Raw genomic sequence first — 11,673 nt, forward strand, 5'->3', positions numbered from 1 at the left:
TACAATGCCTGGATCTCATTAATTGACATTCCATGTTTTTTTCTGAACGCACAAGAAATACCTGCTCAGTCCTACACCTGTCCATGGTTTTATCTAGTTTTAAGGTGCCCATAGACTTTCAGTAACATTTACCTGAACGTTTCTGCCTGACAGCTTTGGTGGCGGCTTATCTCCTTAAATACAAGGAGTCAGGCAGTTAAAATGTAACATGCATGACCCCTTTTGCCCCTTCATTATTTGTTGGGAGTCGGGAGGGCCCCATATACTTTATGGAGTTCCCACCAAAATTGCCAGGGTTGGACTACTTTTCTCTAGGGGAGTTCCTTTCTTTCACAGTAGTTGAAGTTCAACTGTGTATGTACTGTATATGCGTGGTACACAGAAAAAAAACATAGTAATGTAAATCAACATAGTAATGTCAACTTTAGCACTTTTGTTGAAGATAAAACTGGTAATTTCTTAAGTTAACATGATCATCCTGAAAAGGAGGACAAATACATAAAAATATGACTGTAGGAAAAGCTGCAAGTAAACTAACAGGTTTCAAGATCATTGTTGTTCTGTGGTCTTTACAACTTAGCTGCATTGAAGTGAATGGGGTTGAGCTGCAATATCACAAATAACATGTATATAGGTGGTCTTACTGCTGGGCCTCCCAAAATCTCTATGGCTATCTCTCTGCACAGTACAAGGGGTAGTCCACATTCGGAAGGGGTACTTTAAGGGGTACTCCACTGGCCAGCGTTCGCAAGTAAGTAAAGTAAGTCAATATTCCAATGCTTTTTTCGTGCTGCGGGGTCGGCCACACCTTTCGTGACATCACGGCCATGCCCCCTCAATATAAGTCTATGGGAGGGGTTGTCACGCGTGACCATGATGTCTCGAGGGGCGTGGCCGACCCATGCAGTGCAAAAACAGCGTTCGGAACATTTACTTCTGAATGCTGTCCAGTGGAGTACCCCTTTAATAAATTGGGTAAGTTTGCCATTTCAATTGTTGGAAGCAGAGTGGCTTACAATTACCGATCCCTACAGCAAGGCTGGCACTTTTCAGTGAGATATGGCAGAATGTAACCTAAATAGCAAAGCCAGTGGGATTTTCAACCTCTATTCAGCAAATCGTAGTCTGAGCATCAGCAAACAAAACTATTAGAAGGACGGAGTGGCATGATGTTGGCATGTGGTCAGACAGACATAAGGCAAACAAGCACAACATATACTGCTATATACTTACCACACACTCCATTGCATACATTCATTTGAGCACACAGGCAAACATGCACAACATATACTGCTATATACTTACCACAAACTCCATTGCATACATTCATTTGAGCACACAGGCAAACACAAGAACACACACCTCAGCAAATAAATCCTCACCTGAGCTCCCTGTAAAAGTGATAGCATATAAAGAATAGCTCTGTGTACACATCACATCTATTTTAACACCTGCTTTTACTGGCTTTTACAGCTTTTCTTTTCTTTAAAAGTTAGCAAAGCACATATCATGGGAATACTTAGATACTTTACTCAACTAGATCTACCACAATATATTCTAAATGTCACCTCCACTTTTCTAACACTTTAAGTGCTTTCAGCATTATCGTATGTAGAGTTTTGTTAGCGGAGAGCATTCTGTGCACCTTTTAAGAGACCCCGCCCCCCCATTTTGTAACAGAGACCCCCTCTGAAAAGTATTGTACCTTTTATGCATTTACTTTTTTTTATTTGTTTGAGTTACTAACTCCATTTGATGTGTCTAAATTTCCAACTCATAGATATTGCAGTGAATTATAAACTATTCTACTTTCTTAGCACCACAAGGTCATGGATTGTGACTTCCTAGCATGCCCGGACAATGCTGAGAGTTGTAGTTTTGCAACAGCTGGGGGTACACTGGTTGGGAAACACAGATACAGGCTTTGGGGTTTTAGATTTTTTTTTTCCCAGAAGAATAAGAATAAAGCAGGCTCAAAGTTGACAGTAATCCAGAGGATCCTTTGTTGGGCCACATTTTTTATATACAATTGCATCATACATGCTGGAATATGTAAGGCCATTTCAAATACACTATTTCTAGTGTATTGTAGATAGCTGATCCATGGTTTGGTTACAGCAGGTAGGTTGAATATCAGTGTTTTAAAATGTGCTTTCTTTTTTAGAAAGCTTAGATTTATATCCTTCATCTCATGTTCAAGACCTCCATTAAATGGATATTCCAGCTTTATACATCTTATCCCCTCTCCAAAGGATAAGGTATAAGATGTATGATTGCTGGGGACCCCCGCGATCTCGGTGTAGCCCCCCATTGTGTGCCGAGCACTGCCTCTGAGACGGGGACATGATGCCACGGCCACGCCCCTAGTGACAGCACACCACGTCCTCTCCATTCATGTCTATTGGAGCGGGCGTGGCATGACTGCCCTGCAATCTTGGGGACTGCACCGAGATTGCGGGGGCCCCAGTGACGGGACCCCTGTGATCATGCATATTATACCCTATCCTTTGGATAGGGGATAAGATGTAAAAAAACAGAATACCCCTTTAATATGGTGATAGATAGTTAGAATTAGTATCAATATATTCTATAGACAGCCCATTGATTCCCATTGGCAGGGTGTATTGTTTAATTTTACCTGTGATGCTCCTTCATGTAAATGAAAAAAGTAGGTTTCCTTGAAGGTTACAAGTACTTGCTGGCAGGGCCGGCGTTAGGGCGGGGCAAACCAGGCAATTGCCTAGGGCCCCCAGGGGGCCCCCTACCGGCTGCTCAGCATAGGCATGCGCATGGGTTGTGCCCTGGGCACACCTTAATCAAGCCCAGGGGGGATCCACGGCCGTAACTGAGCAGCCCGCAAGGGGGCCCCCCATCACATTCTGGACATCCCTGTGTCCCGAAAGATCTTTTTGGGACACAAGGATGTCTCAGTTACCTTTCTGCGGCGGCCCCCAAGTTAACTTTAAAAATGCAGATGCCGCCGGGAGCTAGCGCACGCAGGGATGTCTCTGACGTCCCGTGCGTGCGCCCATAGCAACAGTAGAGTGGAGCATTGAGGAGGACGCACGCCGGCCAGCATGGTAAGTCACCAGCACCAGCTGGCAGCACGTCATCTTCGGTGCTCCGAATACCGCTCGGAACATTGAAGTGGGGGCAGTACACAGACATACAGCCTCCAGCCATACCATGTACAGTGGTCCCTCAACATATGATATTAATTGGTTCCAGGAGAACCATCATATGTTGAAACCATCATATGTCGAGTACATATGTCTATGTAAAAATGGTAATTGGTTCTGGGGCCTCGGAACCATTGTATGTTGAATACATATCTCTATGGGAAACAGCTAATTGGTTCTGGGATGACCATTGTATGTGGAGTGTTTAACAAACCAGGGTGCCTCCAGCTGTTGCACAACTACAACTCCCAGCATGCATGTACAGCCATTGACTGTCTGGGCATGCTGGGAGTTATAGTTTTGCAACAGCTGGAGGCACACTAATAGGGAAACAATGATGTATGGGGTGTATTGTGTGTATATGTATTGTATGTGATGTGTGACATCGCATACAATACTGTACAGCTCTTTAAATACCTTCAGGGGGGACAGAATGTCCTCCATTACGATCCTGACAACTACAGCTCTATAGGAAAGGAAGGGGAGGGCAGCCAGCAGCTCATTGGATGCCTGCAGCAAGATGCTGCAGGCTATTGGCTATGGCTGCACTGGGGGGGGGGGGGGGGGCTTACACAGAGCTCACAGTGGAAGCCTGCGTGAGTTAGCAGGACAGCATGTGAGTAACAGGAGGCAGAACGAACGGGGCACAGGGGGCACATTAAACAACTATCTGTCAGTTGCTGAAGTTGTCAGTGCTGTCAGATAGCTGTTTGTACGATGGCCCTGACACACAGCAGCATCATATGTCGATGCTGCCTTCAACATACGATGGGCTCTGAGAGGCCATCATATGTTGAAATGATCATATGTCGGGGCCATCATAAGTCGGGGGGTCACTGTATATGGCTGAAGGCTGTATGTCTGTGGGGGAACTATACCTCACCTAATGTGGGGAACTATACTGCACCTAATGTGGGGAGCTAATAGCTCCCCACATTAGGTGCAGTATAGTTCTCCACATTAGATGCAGTATAGCTCCGAGCTATACTGCACCTATTGTGGAGAACTATACTGCACCTAATGTGGGCGAACTGTACTGCACCTAATGTGGGGGGAACTGTACTGCACCTAAAATGGGGGAACTATACAGCCAACCTAATGTGGGGGAACTGTACTGCACCTAATGTGGGGGAACTGTACTGCACCTAATGTGGGGGGACTATACTGCCAACCTAATGTGGGGGAACTATACTGCCAACCTAATGTGGGGGAACTATACTGCCAACCTAATGTGGGGGAACTATACTGCACCTAATGTGGGGGGAACTATACTGCACCTAATGTGGGGGAACTATACTGCATCTAATGTGGGGAACTATGCTGCACCTAATGTGGGGGAACTATACTGCACCTAATGTGGGGGGAACTATACTGCACCTAATGTGGGGGAACTATACTGCATCTAATGTGGGGAACTATGCTGCACCTAATGTGGGGGAACTATACTGCACCTAATGTGGGGAGAAATATACTGCACCTAATATGGGGAACTATACTGTACCTAATGTGGGGAACTATACTGCATCTAATGTGGGGAGCTATACTGCACCTAATGTGGGGAGCTATACTGCACCTAATGTGGGAAACTATACTGCACCTAATGTGGGGAACTGTACTGCACCTAATGTGGGGGAACTGTACTGCACCTAATGTGGGGGAACTATACTGCACCTAATGTGGAGAACTATGCTGCGCCTAATATGGGCGAACTGTACTGCACCTAATGTGGGGGGAACTGTACTGCACCTAAAATGGGGGAACTATACAGCCAACCTAATGTGGGGGAACTGTACTGCACCTAATGTGGGGGAACTGTACTGCATCTAATGTGGGGGAACTATACTGCCAACCTAATGTGGGGGAACTATACTGCCAACCTAATGTGGGGGAACTATACTGCCAACCTAATGTGGGGGGAACTATACTGCACCTAATGTGGGGGAACTATACTGCACCTAATTTGGGGAACTATGCTGCACCTAATGTGGGGGAACTATACTGCACCTAATGTGGGGAGAAATATACTGCACCTAATATGGGGAACTATACTGTACCTAATGTGGGGAACTATACTGCACCTAATGTGGGGAGCTATACTGCACCTAATGTGGGGAGCTATACTGCACCTAATGTGGGAAACTATACTGCACCTAATGTGGGGAACTGTACTGCACCTAATGTGGGGGAACTGTACTGCACCTAATGTGGGGGAACTATACTGCACCTAATGTGGAGAACTATACTGCGCCTAATGTGGGGGAACTGCACTCCACCTAATGTGGGGGGAACTGTACTGCACCTAATGTGGGGGAACTATACAGCCAACCTAATGTGGAGGAAGTGTACTGCCAACCTAATGTGGGGGAACTGTACTGCCAACCTAATGTGGGGGAACTTTAACCAAAATATAAAATTGTACTATTCCGATCCCTATAACTCTTTTATTTTTCTGTATATGGGAATGTATGAGGCAATTTTTTTCCACTTTGATTTGTAGTTTTTATTGGTACCATTTTTGCTTTGATGGGACTTTTCAATAGCTTTTTAGATATTTTTATGGTATTTGAAGTGACCAAAAATGTGCATATCTGGTTAGTGCACTTTTACGACTTTTGGGGCCCCTATTTTGCCTAGGGCCACGCTAAACCTAAAACCGGCCCTGCTTGCTGGGGGTAGCTTTATTATGAAGAAGGTCTTTAAGATTAAAGGGAACCTGTCACAATAAAAATGCAGGCAGCATGTTATAGAACAGGATATTCTGGGCTAAATAGTCATGTGGGCGCTTCTACTTCATCTTTGGTGCTCCGACCACCGCTCGGAACACTGAAGTGGGACAGTACACAGACATACAGCCTCCAGCCATACAATGTATATGGCTGCAGGCTGTATGTGTGTGGGGGAACTATACTGCACCTAATGTGGGGAACTATACTGCACCTAATGTGGGGAACTATACTGCACCTAATGTGGGGAGCTAATAGCTCCCCATATCTTTATATATAAAACTCAACGGCTAAAGATATTAACATGAAACTTGGCACACATGTTACTTATATGTCAACAGCAAACATAGGCTAGGTGATTTAACCCTTACTTACCCCCATTTGCCAGGGGCAGGGTTTATGTTTAAAGTCCTATACAATTCTATGGGAAATATATGTTACTGCATAACTTCCAAACGGCTGGAGATATTTCAATAATACTTGGTCACATGTTACTTATATGTCCACTTAAAATATAGGATAGTTAATTTAACCCTTAATTACCCCCATTTGCAAGGTCAGGGGTTTTATTTAAAGTCCCATGCAAATCAATGGGAAATGTATGTTCTCACATAACTTCTGTACGGCTGGAGATATTTCAATACCTGGTTCACATATTACAGGTCGAAATATGAGGACGGGATGGGAGGTCGAGATAGGAGGTCAAGATAGGAGGTCAAGATAGGAGAACGGGATGGTCGGGATAGGAGGTCGAGTTAGGACGTCAGCATATGAGGACCGGATATGAGGTGGAAATAGGAGGACGGGATAAGAGGTGGAGATAGAAGGTCGGGATAGGTGGTCGGGTTAGGAGGTCGAGATAAGAGGACGGGATAGGAGGACAGGATAGGAGGATGGGATAGGAGGTTGAGATAGGAGGTAAGGAAAGGACCCCCCTGCTATGTCCCAGTTACCGTCCAATCTCTTTGATCAATGTTGACGCTAAAATATTCGCAAAACTGTTGGCGAACAGATTGGCAGACCACATGGGCTCCTTCGTCCACCCTGATCAGGTGGGCTTCATCCGTGGTCGAGAAGCACGGGACAATACCCTGGAGTCCACGCTGTCGCAAATAGGTCTTGGTCCACTGATGAGAGGGAGGATCAAGGCCCTATACACCAACCCCCAAGCACAAATCCGCGTTAATGGCCAATTGTCTGATCCCTTTTCTATCCACAATGGCACGAGGCAGGGGTTTCCACTGACTCCCCTCCTGTATGTCCTATGCATGGAGCATCTCCTCATAGACATCAGACAAAACCCTGATGTACAGGGGATACCCCTTCCTCAGTGCCACTATAAATGCTCCACCTATGCGGACGATCTCCTGTTGTTTTTGTCCTCCCCACAGATCTCCTTGCCTTCCTTATTGGCCACTATAGGGAAATACTTTAGCTTTAGCAATTATAAACTCAACCTTTCTAAATGTGAGGCGATGAATATTACGATCTCCCCCCAGGTCATACATTCCCTGAAGTTGTCGTATCCATTTAAGTGGCAGACACATTCAATTAAATACCTAGGAATTCAAGTGCCTAGAGACCACACTGACACATACCGCTTTAACTTCTCCCCACTCCTACAGACGCTGCGCTCTGGAACGCAGGGACTTCTCTTGGCTGGGAAGGATTAACATTTTGAAAATGAATGTGCTCCCATGCATGCTCTACCTCTTTGCCTGTATACCATTGTACCTGCCCTCACATATTTCCGTGAGGTCTCTGCGGTCCTGTCTGGCTTCGTCAGGGCCCGGCGCCACCCCCGCCTAGCTAGACAGATCTTGATTAGGAAAAAGAATGATGGTGGTCTGGCACTTCCAGACCTGACCTCACACTATCTGGCCACGGTCCTCACTAGAGTACTGGATGGCTTCCACCCCCGACATGACAAGCAGTGGGTGACTTTTGAAAGTAGAGCCATGCAGGTGGACATTAAATCCTTACTATGGACACCTGGTCTCCTGACTGCTGGGAAGATCTCCTCTGACATGCCCCCTATTGCTGCCTCGGTACTTAAAACATACATGTCCTATTTAGCCCGCCTGCAATTTCTCCCTTCCCCTGGGCCACTTACCCCGCTCTTTGGCAACCCAGCTTTCCCACCCGCTCAGCGCCCCCGTTCCTTCCTATCCTTCAATAGAGATGACACCCCCACACTCCATGACCTGATGACTCTGACGGCTCTGAAACCCGTGTCTGACCTGTCTCACGACTCCCCTCTCTCCATCGTGCTGGCTTTTCAATATGCCCAACTTACACACTTCCATGCTTCGCAAAGGACAGGATTGGCCCTACAAACACCCTTTGAAAATTTATGTATCTCTGCCTCCTCAGTACCTAAAACTGTCAGCGCACTCTACACACATCTCCTTGCGACCACTTCTGTGAGACCCATTTCCTTCTGCTCGGCATGGGAGAGAGAGCTGGGTGACACTATTACAACTTTGGAATGAAAAAGTGCCTTTACATGGTGCCACCGGTCTTCTGTATCGTGCAAAGCCCACGAAACCAACTATAAGATTCTTACTAGGTGGTATCGTGTCCCCTCACTGCTTGCTAGAATTTACCCGGGGGCCTCTGATACCTGTTGGCAGTGCAGAGGACCCGGTGGCACCATGTTGCACATATGGTTAACTTGCCCTGTGTTAAACGCGTTTTGGACTCAGGTTCTGGACATTATGTCTAGGCTGACTTCCCTTGTGGTCCCCAAGGACCCTAAGCTAATCTTATTATCCATTCTCCCGGACCGGGTGCCCAGGTCGTCCTCGAGATTGCTTCACTTCCTCCTACTGGCTGCCAGAACTGTGATTCTAAGGTTGTGGAAATCATCAGTTCCCCCCTCAGTTTCGGCCTGGCTCAAAGAAGTTTCTCACCTACACAGGATGGAGGAACTCCTGTCCGACTCCCATAAACAGCTGGATCGCTATCACGCTATATGGAGGCCCTGGTCAGCATTCATATCCTCGACCCTGTACCCTGAAACCCTGTACATTACTACACAGCCTCACAGCCTACTGCCTTCTGCCACTCCCTGAATATTAATTTAATTACCTTTGACGCCCTCGTATTGACTGCCTGAGTGACCCTGATGTTCGTACCCTGCCTGGAGCGCCTCTGGATTTCATGTCAGACCTCTTCCTCTCCCTCATCCCTACCTCTGCTCCCCTCCCTTTCTTTTTTCCATTCCTCTTCTGCTACCCCTCACCTATGCTCTTTCCCATCCCTTTCCTCCTCTTTCCACTGTAATTTTTTGTTCGTTGACACATGTATACCTGCCTGGGACCTGATATCTGGTTGAGTACTGCTAAACTTTTTGTACTTGTCCCCTGTATGATGCGACTTCGCCCTGCGGTGGCTTGAGCCCGCATATTACCAACCTCCTTGCTGTAATAGCCTCTCTTGCAGGTTGAATGCTGACTTCCTATTTCCCTTTCATATGACACTGTTTCCCAACTGATACTCCCGGATGGAAAAAAAAAAAAGTCCTGACCGCAAAGTACTCATGTACCTTTGTTCCTATTATGTTTACTTATGGTGACATTTTTGTTACATATGTCCTTCCCAACCTGCAAAGTATGCTATAGTTGTTTTGTTACTGAAAACTTTAATAAATTTTATTGTGAAAAAAACACACGCCTACTGTTTAAGCCCCACCCATTTTATTATCTACCCTTTTTATGCATCAGTCTGGCTTGCAAATCACGCCCCAGTCCCACAAAGCCACGTCTCCTTCTATTTTCAGCTTACAATATCTTCATCACAAATCAGTCCCGGGATATGAGGATGGGATTTGAGGTCGAGATATGAGGATGGGATATGAAGTTGGGATATGAGGTCAGGATATGAGGACAGGATATGAGGAAGGGACATGTGGAAGGGGTATGAGGTTGGGATATGAGGACGGGATATGAGGACGGGATATGAGGAAGTGGTATGAGGACACGATATGAGGTCGGGATATGAGGATGGGATATGAGGACAGGATATGATGTCGGCTTATGAGAATAACATATGAGGACAGCATATGAGGTCGGGATAGGAGGTCGTGATATAGGGACGGGATATGGAGTCGGGATATGACAACAATTTATAAGAATGGGATATGAAGTCAAAAGCTTCCTCCTTTCTTGATTTTCCTCCGCAACAAGGATTAGGAAGGAAAAACAGGGCGATGCCGGGTACTCCGCTAATATATATATATATATATATATATATATATATACCCTTAAAGGGCCGTACGCCACAGCGGTTGCCTGGAAGGTTAAAAAAAAAAGGGAGAGCACGTCTGTGCCCCCTTTACAGAGGCTGCAGCTGCGCCTGAGGCGACTGCCTCAGTCGTCTCATGGCAGTTCCGGCTTTGTGCACACTCATACGAAGATAGCTGTCAGTCACTCACTAGGACCACCCACATGACTACTTATCCTAGAATCAGCGAAGGTTTACATGAATGAATGACAAGACAATACTATATATCAAGCTGCTCAACTCCTCCTGTTCTATAATATGTTGCCTGCAGAAAGTATTTTATTTTCAATGTGTCTGGTATCAAAAGAGTTAATGATGCCAACAAAACCTGCCCTTTCTTCTAGATTTCTACCATGACATAAGTAACTACACCACATTATTTGGTATCCACTGATCAGTAACCATGCTCTATAACAGTGGTCTTCAACCTGCGGACCTCCAGATGTTGCAAAACTACAACTCCCAGCATGCCCGGACAGTCAACGGCTGTCCGGGCATGCTGGGAGTTGTAGTTTTGCAACATCTGGAGGTCCACATGTTGAAGACCACTGCTCTATAAGGACACATGAATGGAATCCCTTGTATCCATAATCATTCATGTATTGCAGAAGATTGTCAGTTTACTTGCTTTAATATCCACTAAATACTCTTAGCTTATTTTGTAGCCCTATCTATTTCTTCTTACTAAATTACTGGTTTAATGTAGCTTATTATATAATTATACTAAACTTGGGCAAATTTTAAGCCTAAGTATTAAAAAATGGAAGGTAGATCTTCTCATCCAGGTCTCTTTAATGGTATTCACAATCCACTGGTGCATCAATAACCTGATTACTAAATATACTATTGGATCAATGACCTATAAGACCTCTGACCTCTAATTAAAGGGTTTATCTATATGTCTCACTAAACAGCCGGATTACAAGCATCAGTCAAGCTACCTAAGGCACTATAGACTACAGACTGCCTGGATGTAAATGGATCCTAAAAGCTTGCTTTCCAGAGTGCTAAGCTTTCGCATTGCCAGGCTACATTTGGACTTTTTTTGCAAACCAAAGGGGAAATTTATTATTTGTCTTTTTTAGTACAGCAGTTCTTATGCTTATACATAATGTACTGTACTGCAATACGATGTTCAAGAAGTTGCATGAAATTTTGTGAATTTGTTGTATCTAAGTTGCATTATGTAAACAATACTTACCAGAGAAAGAATACTTACATGTGGGACACTCAGCATTCAGGGGGATATACACTGCTCAAAAAAATAAAGGGAACACTTAAACAACACAATGTAACTCCAAGTCAATCAAACTTCTGTGAAATCACACTTTCCACTCAGGAAGCAACACTGATTGACAATCAATTTCACATGCTGTTGTGCAAATAGAACAGACAACAGGTGGAAATTATAGGCAATTAGCAAGACACCCCCAATAAAGGAGTGGTTCTGCAGGTGGTGACCACAGACCACTTATCAGTTCCTATGC

The sequence above is a fragment of the Hyla sarda genome, chromosome 4, assembly GCF_029499605.1.
Source record: "Hyla sarda isolate aHylSar1 chromosome 4, aHylSar1.hap1, whole genome shotgun sequence".
Taxonomy (NCBI): domain Eukaryota; kingdom Metazoa; phylum Chordata; class Amphibia; order Anura; family Hylidae; genus Hyla; species Hyla sarda.